This window comes from Ambystoma mexicanum, chromosome 5p (genome assembly GCF_040938575.1).
Source record: "Ambystoma mexicanum isolate Mex_15411 chromosome 5p, UKY_AmexF1_1, whole genome shotgun sequence".
NCBI lineage: Eukaryota > Metazoa > Chordata > Amphibia > Caudata > Ambystomatidae > Ambystoma > Ambystoma mexicanum.
The window spans coordinates 474,225,388-474,244,192 of NC_090930.1; the positions used below are offsets into that span (position 1 = coordinate 474,225,388).

Below are 18,805 nucleotides of genomic sequence, written 5' to 3' on the forward strand. Positions count from 1 at the left end.
GTGTCTGTGATGAGTGCCGACCAAGATGCTCTCGCTCAGGTGTCTGACAGGCAAGTTAATCAATTTAGTAATGAGCACATCGGTTTACTATATGAAGCATCTGCCATGGTTGGTAAAGCCATCACCCACACTGAGCCAGGGAAATATGCTGCTGCAAACTCAACTATGTTGACACTGTTGGGTGGAGGGGGCATATTTGGGCAGAGAGCTACCTCCAATGTGAGAGATGTGTGCTAGAAAATATTTGGGCCCTGAATATTATTTATTTACAAGTTAAGCACTGGTTATAGAGTATATCAAAGCTAAAAAGTATTATCATATTTCTTCTCCGAACGACTTGCAACTCTGACATGCAATTAAAAACTAACTTTTATAACCAACTGCGATTCCAAACGCTCCCACATAGTGATCAAGGTCAACTTTGAATTTATGGAATACAGTCTTTCTTTTCTTGGTACTTGAATCCCCCATCTGTCGTCAAATATACGATTCAGCTATTTCAAAAAAGACCTTAGGCTTAGTCACTAAAACTTGCCTTTGCCTGAACACGTTGATGAGGTTGCATTATATGACCTATATTAATGAACATTAGTACCCGGCGCGCGCAGAGCACTGGGAATACAACATGTGGATTGGCTCTTTTGCGAGTCATACCACACGGTATTCCCTTGTACGCCGGTGCATCCTGTTTGTCCCGGGTACTCTGGTCCTGGCGAGGGACGTGGCAGCCCCTACGCCAATGAGGAGGCTGAAAACTGGGAAATCCCCACCCCGAGCGTCCCCATGGCTGGAGGCTGCCTTCGTCCCCCGCCTGGGACTCACATAAGACGTTTTTTTTCCCTTTCCTCCCACCTCCCTGCCCTGCCCACCCCACTTACCTTCTATCTCTTGGTCTCCGGCGGGGGACGATGGAAGCCTCCAGCCGTGTGAAGACCCGGAGCGGGACCATCCCCGCTCCGAGCCTCCACACGGCTGGAGGCTTCCATCGTCCCCCGCCAGAGAACACAGTACTTTTTTTTTTTTTCTGTCCCCTCCCCTCCCTTCATCCCTCCCAACCCCACTTACCTTCTTTTTTCTTCTTGTCTTGGGAATGAACGCACTGGAAACACTTCTGTTTCCAGCGCGTCCGCTCCCGATGGCCGCCATGGAAAGGGAAAATGGACTACGTTTTCCCTTTCCCGGCGGCCATTTTTGTTCTTTTTTTCTTTCCTGTTTCTAAATGCAGCAGCATTTCGAAACAGAAAAAAAATGCCATTAGTATCCCGGTCGAACGAGCCGGGGTACTAATGGCAATAAGACCTTCGGCGGCAGCCCAATACCGCCCATGTTAATGCCCCCAGGGCTTCATTTAGGACCTCGCTATGCTCGGGCCTGTAACTACAGCCCCGGGGGCATTACCTGGGGCAGTATTGTCCCGCCGCCGAGGGTCTTATTGCCACAATATGGTTCTAGACTATACATGTTTTTAAACATTGTGTGGTAAGCAGGAATGAATATCACTGATAGTCAGCCAGCGTTATTAATGATTAGATGAAGAGAATTATCACAAGCACACAATGTAAATCTCACTCATGCACATTTGAGGTTTCTATATCGACACTTACCCATCTGTAGTGTACAATAAAAGTTACAATATGTAAAAAGAAGAGACAATCCCAGACTGGCCAAGTTTTGAAAGAATGACCTGTCACAGAAATGTTTAATCAATTCATAATAACAAAAAATCACATCGAATAAACAATAAAATGAATACTTTACAATATTTTACCCAAATGCTTAAGGGTGCATATATAACAGACTTAAACATTACAAAAAACACGCATTGGGGCTTTTATTAGTACTCAGAATGGCTAACAAACAGGAAGGGCAAGCTTTTCCGGGACCTAACAAAAAAGTTGCATTTTCAATTTCTTCTTAAAAATGTCGGTGGACTTAACTTCCCTTATGTCCAATGGGAGTGAATTCCAAGCCATAGGGGCGACTATATTGAAAGCTCCCTTAAGAGCTTTACTGGTTTTACAGCAAAGTGTTTTCAGATGATAAGTGTTATTTGATCTAAAAGACCTCAAATTCGGTTTCTCCACTATGCTCTCCAACAGGATCAGGTAAGCAGGTATGCGACCCATGCAACATTGTGGATGGTGAATAGCATTCTAAATTCGACTCTTGCCTTCACTGGCAACCAGTGTAAACTCGGTCTCTCCATTTAAGGCCCATAACAACCCTAACTGCACCATTCTGGATAACCTGCAGGCGGTTATTAACGAAACCACAGCAGTAATCGATTTTTGAACCAATTATGGCTCTCTCAATTGTCTCTGAATTGTTTTTTGCGAGATAAACGGGCAGAGGTGGGCAAGAAGTTTTATGTAGCAAGTAGATGCAGATACCAAATTACTCACTTGTGATTTCATGTTTAAATTCTGGTCTAACGTTATACCTAAAGTTTTCACTTTCTTTTGCACCTCTAGCTTGCAGTTGGCAATGGTAAAACTATTAAACAAATGACCTAGCTTAGCCAGCTTATTTTCTGTACCGACCACCATGAGTTTGGTTTTCTCATTATTAAGAGTTAGGCCATTCTGTACCATCCAGATATGCATGATGATGTTACTTTCTTTTCTACTATGTGACCCGGTTAAAGTGATGAAAAATTGGATGTTATCCACATAGTTGATAAATGTGATACCATTGTGCACTAAGAGATTGAGAAGGGAACCATAAAGATGCTGTAAAGAGATGGGGAGACACAAGCCCCCTGAGGCACTCCATACACTAGTGATACTGGTTTAGCCTCAGCTTCCCCAATGGCTACTCTACATTGCCTTTTACTCAGGACAGACGCAATCCATTGTGCAGCCTGATCTGAGAATAAGGCGTCATCCTTTAACCTGGTGAACAAGATGGAATGATCCACCAGGTCAAAGGCCACAGAGAGATCCAGAATCATGAGCAGAGAGGCTTTCCCAATACCCATCGATTCCAGTACCTTAGAAATTGAGAAGAGCCGTCTTGGTCCTGTGGTACTGTCTAAAACCTGATTGAAACTTATTCAGGATCTGATGGCTATTAAGATGTAAAGAGATTTGAGTATAGGCCACCCAATCCAGAATCTTTAAGAGAAAAGGTGTATTAGTAATTGGCCTATAGTTCTTCAACATCATTGGACAAAGATCTGGCTTCTTTAGAAGGGGGGTGATCCAAGCCTGCTTTAGACCTTCAGGGATGTAGTTTTCTGCAAACAATGTATTCACGAATTTAGTGAGAGCCGGTATTATCATAGCTGAGCACTCTTTGATAATCATAGAGGAGCAGGGATCCCCCTTGCAGCTAGTGGTTTTAAGGTGCATGGTGACCAGCGTGGTCTATCTCTTGTTGCTTATTTAGGATGAGTTTTTAGTCTAAATACTTTTCTTAATTTCCTCTAATTTGCCCAGCATTGCATCCTGGATTGAAGCACACCACCATCTTTCAGCAATAGTTCTTTGCTCGGTCCAGGGCAAACTTTCTGTTCTCTTAGAATTTTAAAGAGTTCCTTGCTGTCTGAAAACAAGTTAATTGATATGTCATCAAATATGTCTTTTTTGACTTGCAGAATTGCGGTTTTATAAGTACTAACCGATTTTGTATACAATTCTCGGCTTGTTGTGCTTATGTCCCTCATGGCAATATTCTTTCTTTAATGGTGCGAATGTCTCAGAGATAGCCTAAAAGGAGTTGAGAAAAGAACTGGTCATCCCCTGCAGAGTCTCAGATTCAAGAATCTCTGAGGTCGGGGTGGTGGCCCATGGTTTTAATATCTCTACACTTAGTTTCTTGTGATTTCCTACTAGCTTTGGGAGCTTGCTCATGCCTGTTGACCTTATGAAGCATTCATTTTTTATCTGGAAAAGGATACATGAGTGATCCGACCAGGGACAGGGACAAGGGTGGACTTTGGGATCTAAGATATTCATTTTATGGGAAGTAACCCAATCCAAAGTGTGTACTTTGATGTGTGTGGGGACTCTAACCAATTGACAGAACCCCAGGGTGCCCAACATGACATCCAATGCGCTAGCTGTGGCGTCCAAATCACTACCAAACCAGAGGTTAAAATCCCCAAATTAATATTTTTGTGTTAGGTTTAAGTAGTGGTAATAAATGATTGCTGAGCTGATCAGGGAATTTGGCCGCTGCTACAGGAGCTCTGTATATCATAATAGATTAAGGGTCATTTCAGAACTAAAACGGATTTTCACCACTATTAATCCAGAGCCTGGCATGTCTTCAAATTTGGTCTCCCAGATCTTTAAGTCTGATTTGAAGATCAATGCAACTTCCCCTCCTTTGCCCTCCCTTCTGTCCTGTCGCAGGGAGCTATAGCCAGCGGGAATAGCCAGCCCTAAAGAGGGGCCAGCTGCCTCATGGCTCCACATTGCAGTGAGTGCACAGATGTCTATATTAGATTCCTCAATGTGTGTGGCTACTTCACAATAGCTTGCAATTTCTCCACTGGACCCTGATAAACAACTTATGGAAATAGTCAATTGTTACTTTTGATAGTTTTGTGCTATCTCTATCTTAACCATATCCCTTCCACAGTGTCTGCACAGCCTTGTCTGTATTTGAGTTTTAAACAAGATGTTTATTTTTATTTGAGCATATGATCTTTCAAACACAATTACTTCCTTCTCTGGGTAATGTACCTTGACAAGATGAATGCATTTTTCACCACAGCAAAGGTGATTTCTGTTGGATCAATGGGCACACATATTTATGCTTACATGTTCAAATGATGGTAAAATAAAATGATGATTTTTACCAGTTTTTAACATTTCCTAATATTGTTTGTATTTTGGATCTGACGAATATAAATCAGCAAATCACAACCAGAAAACAAACATATTCTAACATACTGAGGCCACTGGGCTCTAGAGTGCGTAAGAAGAGGTACAATACAGATTAAAAGGTCTCAGAATGCCAAAAATCAGATTAGGAAATATTACAATTATAACTAGGCAAATAGTCTCTTTACCAGAAAATGACATTGCTTCAATGACAGGAGAGGTAGTAGCATTACTATTGCTAATAAACATTTTGGTGATTTAAAGGGAATCAGAAAAATGAACAACAGAATGAACTCACTGTATGGGGGATGCCTTCTGGTTGTAATTATTTGGCCAAGTGATGCAAACAAGTCAAAGGAAAAGGACGAACGTGAAACCCTGCAAAGACATACATGCTGAAAGAAACATTGATCACCCAATGTTTTATCTAAGGTTTTCCATTTGCTTCCAGTCACTTAACTCCCATGAAGCTCAGAGTTCACCTTGGGAATTGGCTGTTCATTTCATCTATGGACGGCAAACAAGGGTGGATGGCTGGTGGTCTCAGGCATACTTATATGCAAACATCATGAAGTGGGGTTTGAGGGTCTCAGTAAATGTTATTTTTCATTTATTGTACTTATCTCGATTCTGCTCCATCCATTCCCAGGAATCAGTAAAAAATTCACGCCAAAATCAGAGGATCATGTTAAGGTCTGAGTTGGTGTTCGCCAGATTTGTGTTCCTTCTACTTCTTGTATTTTGGATTCTGGAAGATTTCAGTCTCCACATTCAAGGCACTTCTGAGGCTTTTCGGTTCATTAGATAAGACTAATCTTTCTTTCATCTATTCACGGAATGTATTGCAGAGAGCCTCCCAGGGTATGTTGTTTGTGCTTTTTGGTACATTAATTATTGAGGATCATGTTCTATGTTACATTGTCTATGTCCTGCTGTGTGTATTTGCATTTGTAATTGTAGTTAGCACGGTCCTAGTTAAGAAGAATATGGAGCACTGTGCATTTCGTTGATAGCGTTGAGGATTAAGATGAAGTAAGGAGAGAGGAGTAATAACAAGGGATATTCCAGCCATGGGAGTGAGTGGTGATGTGGGAGCGTAAGGATTATATGGGGGCACCTAGGTATAAACTGAAGAGCAAGGTCTTTGGTTTCTTTCCTTCCTGAACTCCAGCAGCACTGACTTGGTCTGGATTGCGTGCACACTGGTTTTTCCATGGGCATGGGTGTAACAAGAGAAAGCCTGTTTCCTGTTGCTTTTCGTGTGCGCCAGTTTGGTATTCAGTTTAGTGAAGGCTCGGCTCCTGAAGAAGTGTGACCCATCTTATCTGCAGAGCTTTGCAGCTAGAAAAGAAGGTTTGCGACTGTAGTTGAATTTCTTGGTTCCCATTATGAATCATGCAGAGCTGTTTTGGGTACCTCAAAGAGTAGCCAGGAGCATTGGTACAATGCCAGTGAGGAGGCCATTTCCCCCATCAATGATGGAGATGTCCAGGGCCTTTGGTTTTGAAGTTCTCAGGAGGAATACAAGTTTTCATCTTCCAAAGGAGGGTTACCTCATACAAGGTCATATATAGCCTATTACAAATGCATTGCTGCGTTTAGCCTCTCCATGCTGACTGCTGTCTTAGGCTGAAAAATGTAGGGCATGACATTGAGGGTCATATTTTGTATACAAGCACTGGTTATGATTTACATTGAATCATGACATTGGTTTGACTTAACTGAAGCATTGTATTGATGATTGTGAGGGAATTATATTTAAGAAGCCTGATTTACTGAATACTTGCTTAAGGACGATCTACTATGACTTTCTTGTGTTGCCACTAATTGGGACAATATAGCTATGGAGGTATGGTTTGATCAAGGGATTTCACCGGTGACAACGATTGTGTTGCACTGGTTTCGTAGATCCATGACTGCAACAAAGTGACTACTGCCCCATATGTGTTTATGGATGAGAAGTTGCTAGACCACCTACTCAACACTCAGACGTCTAAAAAACGACAGTGATTTCAATCATAAAGATGAAATAGGCACAGACAGGAGGTATATCCTCTTCGTCTTTTGTGGCAAGTGCCAAGGCCAGGTAATACTCTTAATAGGGATGTGAATGTGAGACAGTAGCCACCCAAATAGCAATCATATAACAGTCCAACATAGAGGAATTTGCACACAAGGTTCTGTAAAAAAAATATATATGTCCATTAAGCGCACCTAAGTGCAATATAAACTGTACTCGAAAACACTAGCAAAAGCCTGAGAACCAGGTAAAGTAGGACATAGAAATGAAAATGCAGAATGATACAAGGGTATCACTCGTTTATTGCGAGTGCAAAAATACTGAATGCAAAAATGCCTTGTTTTTCCACCTGATTTCTACAGCAACTATATGTGGGGGCTGGGTAAGGGTAATTCATTATGTAAGAGGGCATGGGGGCTGTGAGGGGGTCTCCCTCACATGTCATTGCTCGTATGGAGAAAAAACACATTTTCATTTTTGCAGTCAGTATTCTTTACTCACAGTAATCATATAGATCCTGATGCAATCCCTCTGGATACCGAGCAGGGAGAAAAAGTCTAAACATCACTTTAATGTTAGTATAAAGGACGTGTTTTGGGGGAAAGAAACATGCACGAGGGGCGTTAACCAGTCTCTGAGGAGTCTATGTTGTCATTCTCCAAACCCTGGGAGGACTGACCAACACCTGCAGCAGCCCTTCACTTCCAGGAAGGTCCAGAGTACAGGTGTAGGCAGCACCTGTTCATACTGAATGTGCTGTTGCAATGGTTAGGGGGCAGAGTTTGCCTCTGTCTTGGAGCACGCCTTCACCTCAATGCCTCATGGCTTTGGAAAGATCAACTCTCCCATAAGAGGTCATATTGTATTCTTGCAGTTCAGGAATGAATCCGTGAAAGAAGAGAATGCTCTTTCTCATAAAGACGCAATGTCAGAGGAGATCGGGTAAAAGTAAGCCTACTTTACGGGCTCCAGTCCTTGCTAAGGTAACAAGGGACTTGTTCCCTAGTGCATCATACCCAAAGTGCTTTGCTTTGCATGAAGAGTGGGAGACATGAGGAAAAGAGGTACAATGAAAACTACGATTGAAGTCTCCTTTCTCTCGTTGGTTCTGCCCTGTCTGTCTGTCTAAGCTCTCACGCTTCTCCTTGCCTGCATTTCGAAGGGCATTTGCTACGCAGCCCCTTTTGAGATGGAGGCACTAATTATGGAATTACCCCATTGATGCCAGGCTCTCAGGCCATCTCCAGCTGTGAGATCCCAGGCCTGGCAAGGTAGGAGTTACCTACCGCACACCATACCACAACCTATGTGCAGCTTATATTTTCAGATTACACCTCCACCAGGTTGGTAGGTTCTCACAATATCAAGATTTTTGGGAAACAAGTGCAGATTTAAGTGCAGCCCGTGTACTTCTTGTGACTTTCCTGTCACAGCAGTTGTCAAACAGGGCACCTGTCACCTCTGGAGCTGCTGTGTGCCATGGAAGAGCAGGGGCTGGAAGCCAGGATATAAATGCAGTAGGGCACAGGCAAGTACAATACTTTTGGGCTGGACATTTCTATAAGGGGAGTCTGATTGGCAGACTACCCTTTGTGAGATAGAATTAGCGACAGAACTTTGCTATTTAAAAATAGTAAATACAACCAAAAAGAACAGGGCTCTAAACCCTTGCCAGAGGGCAAATCCTCACAATGGCAATTGCGATTTATTTCATTTGTGCCCCCACCAAGGTCCCCACCCTCACATGGCTAAGAGAGTAGAGTGCAGTGTCCATGATTTCTATAAGATGTGGTGCTTAGTTAATTGTGATCAGACTTAGAAACAACGCACTCGCTGGTGTGTAGAACTCTTGGCTTTTTTCAGTTGTTATTCTCTCTAGGAGGAAAGTCCTGATACCTCATCAACCTCACACGCTACCTGTAACCCTCTGGCTGTGCCCCCTATGCACAGCACTATGTTGATTCCCAGTTAGGTGTGGGCTTTATAGATCCCATACATATACACATACATTCATACATGCACACACACATTCTGTTTCTTCACTTTGGAGTCCCTCGATACACTCTAGAGACTTGGCATGAGCCACCACACTTGAATCAAGAGATTCTGGTAACTTCATAAGACCTTCAATACCATGTTCCTTGCCCAAAACAAACGTGTGGGCTGTTCTCTTCTGAACCTACCCACTGATAGGGGTATATGAAACTTTTCCCTTTTCATACATTGCCTGATGCCCATTTCTGTGATAACCTCTTTTCGTCTGACCCCTGTGGACTCTATTAACATAGAATCAATGGTTGTTTCCTCTGTGCAATGATGTCGATTAGAATGTACGAATTGTGGATGTTTGGGAAATGTGGTGCCATTAATGCTGAGCTCTGTCCCCATTCATGAATTTCTATTCTGGCTCTCATTTGCCCTTGATTCTTTTGTTCTCTTCTACTACCATTTAAGTGAAAGAGAGCCCCTTTAGGTCCTCCCCTGCAAACCATATGTTCCGTTTAACATTTCTGAAACCATCGGGTTCCTCTGCCTGGGAAAATGGGGGAGGAGGTGAAGGGGCGCCTGAGGCTGTGCTGCAGATGCTGTGGAAGTATTTAGATACTGGAAAGTGCCTACCTTATTGACAATAACCCCTCTCCAGCTGTTCAAGGTTCCAGTACACTGACATTTAGTTTAATGTTTAATGTTTGCTGGTGTGGTCGCGAGGAACGCAGGGAGGCTCACATTGTGTCTCAGAGTGTTCATAGCACACAACAGACTGCTGGAGAATGGAACTCAGTGCCCTAAGAACATTGCACAACACATCTAGAGGTGCTAGTGAGGCCTGCTACATGTGAGTTCATAGTCAAGAAACTGGAAAAGGAGCAGGCGCATCAGGAGGAGGCACAAGCAGGTTCACAGGCTGTACTGCCAGGCATGACAGTCAGCTCTGTTAGCCTCCAGCGATCCATGACAGCCACTTTTAGTGTGGTGAATGACTGAAGGCTACACACCAATATTTGTGATTTTTAGCAACTACCGAAATTGTGACTAAAGTATTTTTCTAGCATACCCATTCAACAATAGGGACATTCTGCATGCTATCACAGAATTGAATTATGGCATGATATATTAGTACACATAATTCGAGTGTTTGCATCTTTAAATATATAACAAATAGTAAAAGGATGACATTTAAAATAGGTTTCCATTTCCTTCCACAGGTGTTATCACGCCAACACCTGCTGGCTCTGCCCACAGCACAACACTTACCCAGGGAGGCAAGCAGACCATAGTGCTGGGTCTTAACACAAACACTGAAACGCTAACTTGTTATTTTTAGGTTGGAGATACAAATATAACAGGCCTCAAGAATTGTAAATACCAACGCCTTTATTTAAGCAGATACAATACTGTAAATATGAGGATGATAAAGATGATGACAATTTCATGGTTCACTTCTCTGATGCAATACCATTATGTTGTCTGCCTTTCTTCTGCCTCCTACCTTCCTAGCTCACTGATAACTTGATACTCCTAGGTCCCCTGTTACCCCTGTCTTCACATGGGTCTACCTTCATTAACCCCTTTTCAGATATTTCCCCTCAAGCCATCATCAAATTTGGCATCTTAAATTTCAGGTCTGTCAATCAACATGCAGCTGATAAATAAAATAAATAGAGCCAATAAATAATACATCAATAAATACATAAATATGTTTGCACACAAGACCGTTGACTTCTCTGTTGATTTTGGACACCTGGTTTACCACCATCACTGTCGCCCTAGTACCACCTGGCTACAAAATTGCCACTTGGGGGCAACATTCTAATCAACAATAGGCTGAATAGAAGAGTACAAAGGAAGGAAGGGTCACCTTCATCACACCTGCTTTTATGTCTAGCACTAAAACAACCACATTGCAACATACTTCTAAAGTTTGTAATGTCACCTAGATTTTAATACTTCCCTTACATTTCATATTGTATAGATGTGCCCTAGAGGTGCCAAGACTTGCTTACATAAATGGTCATATTGTGTAGCTAATCCTTAGGCCATTGCCAATAACATCCCTATTGCTGGGTATTTCAATATTTGGTTGTCTGCTTCCAGCAAGTCCACTACTGAAATTTACTTGTGACACTGTAGCCACGACAATCTGGCTCTCTGATCCATCTCACATTGGGGGACAAACCCTGGCACACTTAATATGATTACTTAAAACATATTAAGACCACATTACACCATCTAGACAGGACCTGCATTGGCTACCCGTCAAGCATTGAATTACTCACAAATTGCTGTCACTAACATACAAATGTCAGACAGCTCTGGCCCCTCAATATCTTACTAATCGCTTAGTTGATCCTTCTAGGTGTAATGTACGCCCCAGTGACAACCATAAGCTTTTACAACCACATTTTAAGTTGGTGAATTTGGGTGGCTCAACTGTCGATGTTCAAGCTCCAAAATAATGGAATGTCCTTCCTCCTCCAGTGTTGATGTCTTTGCTTTTCCTTTGTTCTTGTTCTCTGATTATACAGTTGTTTGTTGTTATTTGTTATGTGTGTGCCCTGATGCTCATAGGCATGTGGCGCGTAATAAGAAACTAATAATAATAGTAATAATTAAGCGAGGGCTTTGGTAGTCCAGGGAAACACATTGAACCCACTGAATATCATCATTAGGATGATGATTGTAATTTATAAAATGTGCCCACTTCCTTTCCCCCAATGCTCTTTAACTGGATGCTTATTTATTTTACTTTGTTTATTATTAGCATTTTCAAAAGGCAATGCAATCATTTTCATTAAACAAAAAGCATCAGCAAACTTCATTATTCCCCCCCCGCTCTCCTTATGCTACAGCGCACACAATTACTACCAAGACCGATCGCCCAATGGGACGTTGAATCCAACAGTTACATCAGAGAGTTCAGACATTCTTGGCGGCAAGGGTTCTGCATATTGCTCTCTGGCTCATTAGTGTTTCTGTTTAACATAGAAATACTGAAAGCAGTACGACCCCACTGTTTCAATCAGTCTCAGAGGTTTAGGTTTCCACTAAACGCTTTCTATAGTGTCATTTACCACTACAGCCAATTTCTCATAAATAAATTTGTCCCACAGCTTGGTTGATAGCTCACTCTTTGCTGTGGTGGCTTTGGCTTTCCACTTCTGGGCTAGCGCTACTCTCCCTGCTCTTAACATGGGTTCAATAATTTTCAGGAACCTGAGTGTGTCAGTGTCAGCACCTGAAGGGGGCTCAGAGAGGGAGCTACTCAACCAAGTCTTTAATCCAACTGAGGACTTCTGCCCAATATACCTGTACCTTAGGACAATCCCACCACATGTGTTTTAAGGTTATGGTCAGCCAAATGAGGCATTTCACAGGGGTTAATAGCATACAAATATAGAAAGACCGTTTGTCACAAAGACTGCCATGAGCTGTGTAGCCTCATTGTGATTTTGCTCCAAAGATAACCTGAAATTATTTTACTATAAACTACTGTTTCTTTAACAAGCGCACTCCTTTCAGTGAATGTTTATGAAGATAAGAATGGGATTTTGCTGGTAGATACTAAAAAGACCATTTCTTTCTTTTTTTAAACAGACTTTTATTGATGCGGCCTTACCTCGTGGGTGAGTCAATGATGTCGCATTGACTTTGGAGCCGGGAAGGAAAACCTGCAGAGAACCTGCGGAGAACAGCAGAAGCAGTGAAATTGGATGGGATCCACACGACTGCTGAAGATATGGTAGTGAAAGATAATGGTGGTAGCAATATACTAATTACTGGAGAATTATTTGGATAAACCATTGGCGTTATTAACATGTATGCACCCCTGTGTTTAGCACGGTTCAACTGCAGAAGATTCAGAACCTATTTATGAGACCCTCTGTTAACGTACGAGCAATGGGTTGAGATTCAAACAATGTAATGTATCATAAATTGGATCTTTTTAGGGAGTCTAACAGGACACACACAATTGTTGAACTTTATGAATGCATTGGACATGGCAGATGTATGCCGGTCACTACCCCCCTTGTCCTGACTAGACTATTTTCTGTCCCATAAGGTGACATGCATAAGACTTCTGATACTGGATTTCTCCCTCGAGGAATCTCTGACTACGCACCCTTCCTGATAACAATTCATAGGAAAGTCCAAAGCCGAAAGGCGTATGGTGTCTCAGTCCGTGTTTTCTGTGGGGTGGGGTTTCTGGACATACTGAAAAGTAGCAATACGAATACAACCAAATACTTTGGACTGAACACACTCTCTGTGGAAGATCCTTGGGCGCTTTGGAAGGGCTATAAAGTGATGCTGTGTGGGGCAATAATTTCCATTTTAACAGCAAGAGCATGGGATAGAAATTGCAGATTTAGAATCTGAGTTTGAGAAAGTTGAGGGTAAATTCCTCTTAAATCACTCACACTCACAAGGGACCCAAAGTACCCTATTGGAAACACAAGACAAATTACCATAATTTTGCCAGCGACATCACATGCCAAGCATACCCAAACTTTAGGGGGAGAACTTATGAGGCGGGAGATATGGTGGGGAAAATATTAGCTTGGCTCAAAATGTGCAAAGACGTTTCCAGCCCTGTACAAGAACTGCATAATAATAATAGTGAAAAAATATCTGATGAGCAGAAGGTAACACATACATTCATCAAATATTTTACGAAACGTTATGTCAGCTACACTAAGAGAATATGCACACTAATGTAACCAATTTTCTACAAACTATCGACCTAAACAAGATATCTGAGCAGCAAGGGAACAATATATATTGAGAAATCACTGAAGAGTAAGTTGCGTGAGCAATTTTTGATCTTCAGTCAGGTAAATCCCCTGGTGCCAATGGGTACACAATTCATTTTTGGCAAATAACAGGAAACAAGATCACTAAACACATGTGGCAGATGTTAACTGGATGCAAAACGAAAGGCAAATTACACTTTATTTATTTATGATGAGCTTAGCATATTAAAAGGGGACCAAATATCTTTCAGTTAGCGACCAATACCTCTGTCACATGTCTCTTACACAACGACTCCCTATTTACAACCACCAGAAATTTTAAACATGTTTTGTACCCTACACCCCCCCCCGCCAAATATTTCTGTAGTTGGTAGTAAACTATCCTTGACGGCACAATTAGAGGTGTGCATTAAACACCTATCAGGGATGGCTTCAGGGCTCTCAACCAATAAAGTTAATTGGGATTCCATATCCTTTTTGAAAATGTTGGCATCAATAATTGGTGCCATAATAGCTGGGGATCTCTTTGGGGAATGGGCCGGTGACAGATCTGTCCATTTAGGACTCTCCAAGTGCAAACATCAATATAAGGTGCAATCCAATACAAGGCCATAAAGTGCAATCAACTGAGTATGCTAGATACAGGACAATATTCTCAACAACTACCCAGTTAAAATTGTGATTCCATATGTTAGCCAAGATTGTATGCAGTACCCTTTGGGTGCCCTACAACAACCTTGACATCCTGGCAATGGGAAACCATCCTTTGGTATAAGTCTGTACTAGACAGGTTGGTAGCGTGTTGAGCAGCCAGGCTTATCTCAAGAGGAGTCAATGTGAGCTGTAGGGGAGTTACATAAAGATTCACAGTGACAAGTATTCCAATAAACTCTTACACACAATGTTTCTTGATCAAACAATTTTTAATGTATTTATCAGTCAGTTAGAATAAGCCTTTTTCAGAAGGGAGCAATATAAAGCAACACACAAATATACTTCAAAAATACACACTCTAAGTTTTCTAAATCAGCAATTACCCATTTGGGAAAGACACACAGGCACTACCTACACCCTCACGTGACTTCAATAGCTACAGTGCTATTGGCATTCATTTATTACTGTTGCATTTAGAATATTGTTGGGAGTAGTGTTAAAGAGAAGAGAGTTCAGAATAAAATAAGTATTCACGCTGTTATTCCTAAGTAGGTAAGTACTTTCACAACAACCCTGCAATGCAAAGTCAGTTAACCCTTTCCTGGAAGGAAGGCAAAACACATAAGCGGAAGGGAGAATAGTCATTCAGGGAGCCAGGCCAGCCAATGTTAAGTTAGCAAAAGTCAAGGTGACTGAAGCACTTCTTGCAGGTAAGTAGAAAGTATTTTCTAATGTTTAAAAAGGTTTTGGTAGAATAGAAGAAATCAAAGTAGGGCCACAAGCTGGTTAGGCTTGTGAGGTAAAGACGCTGTAAGCAACTCTACAAGACCAACCAAGACAAGTCTCCAAGGAGGACAGCAAGGTAGCAGAAAAAGATGTAAGTTCTCTCAGACTTTACAGTAACTTTAGGTTTAAGGAAAGTGCAGCAGATGACTTCTGTTCCTGTTCAGCTCTGCAGATCCTGGTGTTCCTGGGCCTCAGTCATGGGGACAAGAGTGAGGACTTCTGGGGACTCCTGCACTACAATCGGATGGTCACTGCTCGCAATCAGCAATATTCAAACCAATGGCACTTGGTGTTTCAGCTCCTCGCGTCTACCACAAATAGCAACACTGCGGTTCCTGGTTGTCGTGATGGGCTTTCCTTCCATCTGGGGTCCCACACTCTGTTGAGGGGGCTCAGGCACAGTCAGTCCTGCTTCCTGGGAGTCCACAGGATCTTCCTGGAGCTCTTGGCCAGCTTAAAAGCAATGCACAAGATCTGGTGTTCCTCTCCCTGGCTATTCGCTTCCAGCAGCAACTGTAGTGGAATTTCAACCAGCTCCGAGAGGATGTCCAGGTGGCTTAATTTGGAGTTGATTGGTCCCACCAACTCAAAGGGAGAAGTTGTCCTTGCAGGAGATTCTCTGTCGATATGAATTTGGAGTTTCAGCACAGCAGCAGGGCTTCACCGGGCAAACCAATGGTCCAGGAGTTTCAGCAGGTGTCCTCTTCAAGTTCTGCTTCGGATTCCTTCATCTAGTGGTAGACTCTGCCTTCCAAGCAAAAAAGCCTCACCTTTTATGCAGGTTTCTCCCATTCATTCAGCCCAGCTGTCAGTCACCCACTGGGTTGCTGTCCTTACCGGACAGCCAGCCAGCTAATCATCTAAGAGTGCATTCCTGTCTCCCAGGAGACTAAGCACAGAGAGTTTCGGGCACCTCCCTCGCTTCCTGCACCCATCAGACACCCTGGAGTCAGAGGTAGGCTTCACTCCTGAATCCCGCCAAAGGCAACATTAACAAATGGACCAAACCTGGTTTGGCGTGGAGAGTAAATCTCAAGAAGGTCCTTCCCACAAAGAAATCACAAAAATGCCACACATGGGTGCTCAACCGTGGCTGCAAACGCCACCCGTGGTAAAAACACACAATGGTAGTTAAAAGTAAACCACTGCCACCAGCCATTCGTCGAGGAAAGGGTAACATAAAAATGTTACACGGGAAGCTATATGAAGGGGTTACTAAGTAACCCCATCCAGTACCCTATTATAAGATAGTGTGTGTTGGGTCTAGAAAGTTACAAATGTAAGTAAAGTCAATTTCACTTTACTGCTCTGGGAAACAGTAGTTTATCCCAGAGAAGGTATTTAAACAGTGGGGGAAATCTGCAAGACTTCCCTGTGCCACTGCACTCAAGGTGCTGTGTGACACAATGTAAAAGATGATGCCTATGCAGTTTGTCAGACTCTATAACCAAAAGAAACACAGAGATCAAAATCACATTAAAATACATGAGAGAGTGGGAAAAAAGGGTCTCACTCTCTCCAGGTTAAAAAAAAAAATAAGACCTCAAAATCCAGCAAAGTTGCTGGGGGTCTCTAAGGTAGAGGGAATGAGCACATTTCTGAGTATTCTCCCTAACACCATACTAGATATTCTGTCGGAGCACTACTGGTAATCTATTGACCATGGAAGGTCAGTAAATCTGCTGCAGCAGTTGAGTACAAACGATCATTAAGGTGAGAGAAAATAAAACTAGGGCAGGAACAATATAATGAAATCCTTAGATAAAAGTATAATAATATATCATTAAAATGAGACTGAAAATGAAATAAAAGCAGTCACGTATACACATACTGTCTCATTTTCCAGGTCCCTGGAGTGAGGATGAGGTTCATTGTTTTCGAAGGCAGAGGGTGGGGGAAGAACACGAGTTATGTTTTACTCCAGCATAAGATTTTCATCTTGTATTAAAACCAACAAATTCTTGTCTAATCCACCTGCTTTTTACACCAGCAAAAAGTATACGGATTACATAGGAATTCATTGTAATCGATTCGTCCTATGAAAATATGGCAGGCTCATTTTTCACTGGGCAGTGCAAAAGAGAGATTTGAAAGGCATATGCCCTGTATTTACATATCTCATTTGCACTCTGCAGTTCACATGATAAAAATTGTACACAGGGGACCAGTTTGCATGACAGTGCTAAACATAAACGTCTATGAATACAATTAGCTCTGAAATGTTCATAAGCTTTCTAAAATAAATTCACCAAACATGCTTTAGTCATGTAGCACTTTTGAGGCAGGGCATGTCTTATTGGGATGAGGTTCTGCAACAGTCTGACTCCCACCAGTAGACTCAACATTTACAGGCTCAACCATTTTACAGGCTCAACAATTTATAGGCTCTACCTATTCCCCTGCTAGACTGGACAGCAATATAAGAACTGAGATTGCATGCAGGAACACCAAGAATATCTCATTGGATGTTTTCTCCACTCTACACACAAATACGTAGGGAACTATAGATATTTTCAAGAAGACCTCCAATTTAGCATCTCATCTTTCGTCAGCCATCGAGGTACTATCGACACCCTAGCCCCCCAAGAAGCAAAAGAAAGTTAAATCTGAAACCATCAATAAATCATGGTTTGATGATTATATCCTGGAAGCTAGGAAAGTAAAAAGAGCTTTGGAACGAGATTGGCCAAAGAACCCCTGTCCCCTCACTTTCAGAGAAATATAAACAATCTGTGCATGCCTCTAAACATGCAATTACTGAAACAAAAACATATGACTCACGCATTGAGAACACCAAATCTAGTTCCAGTGATTTCTTCAAAATTCTCAAAGACTTTGAGAGCCAATATTAAAGACTCTGGGTCTCATCACAAATCTGGTGGTAAGCCTTAAGTGCAGTGGTAGTGCTATAAGCGCCGCATTTAAGGGTCCGCCAGATCATGGCTTTGGCGGATTTCCCCCCAGCTATCCTCTGCAGAATTGCCGATTTTCAGCGCGATTCAGCCGGTGGTAATAGCGTGAATTTTCCCCATTGGGCTCAATGGGGAATGGGCAATAACCCTTCCGCCAAACCCGTGATCCGGCGCTAATAGTGCTGTGGGGCTTGGCGGTAGGGCTATTAGGGCCGGTGCTAATAGCGCCGGCTTTACCGCCCAAATCGTGTTGAGGCCCTCTGTGTGGTGTCAGTCTATGCAAGATGAACTCCATATGACCATTGCAAACCATCAAGCCTGGCTTGCTACTAATACAGGTCAAGATAATCATTACACCATCATCCTGGATAATCTTGTGACACCACCTAAGTTTTATTTTCAGTGCTGCTTGTAAACAGAGGCTCTCGAGATTGTTCTGAAATTTAAGTCCACTTCCTGTTTAGGAGATTAATATCCTGCTGACATTCTGAAAGGCTCTCTGGACACTCTGATCCTTTGGATCACTAAGTTGGTCAATGCCTCCTTTCAGGAAGGCATTGTTCCCACGTCCTTGAAGGATGTTTGGGTAACTCCACTCTTAAAAAAATCACCCTTAATCCAGCAGTAGCAAAGGACTATCGACCAATAACAAATACCTTACCAGCTGAAAATTAGAGAGTAGCATATTTGCAGTTACAAAAATGTGTGGAAGAAAATGACATTCTCAACCCCCGTCGATCGGGCTTTAGAACAATTCATGGAACTGAGACAGCCCTTTTGGACCTTAATTCCAACATCACAGGGGTAAACGAGAAGGTTCATCCCATGTTACTTATGCTGCTGGACCTCTCT

The 18,805-nt window shown here is 42.3% G+C and overlaps 1 protein-coding gene across 6 annotated transcripts in view; it reads right to left on the reverse strand.

The window, feature by feature from the left end:
* Window positions 1-18,805, reverse strand: part of HTR2C (5-hydroxytryptamine receptor 2C) — a 4,576,123-nt gene that overhangs the window by 1,736,245 nt on the left and 2,821,073 nt on the right. The window contains exon 12 of one of the 6 annotated variants that reach the window (XM_069612884.1): window positions 12,467-12,529. The exons of the other annotated variants lie outside the window; for them this stretch is intronic. The gene's annotated coding sequence lies outside the window, so the exon portion shown is untranslated. The remainder of the gene's footprint in view (window positions 1-12,466; window positions 12,530-18,805) is intronic. 6 annotated transcript variants of the gene reach the window in all.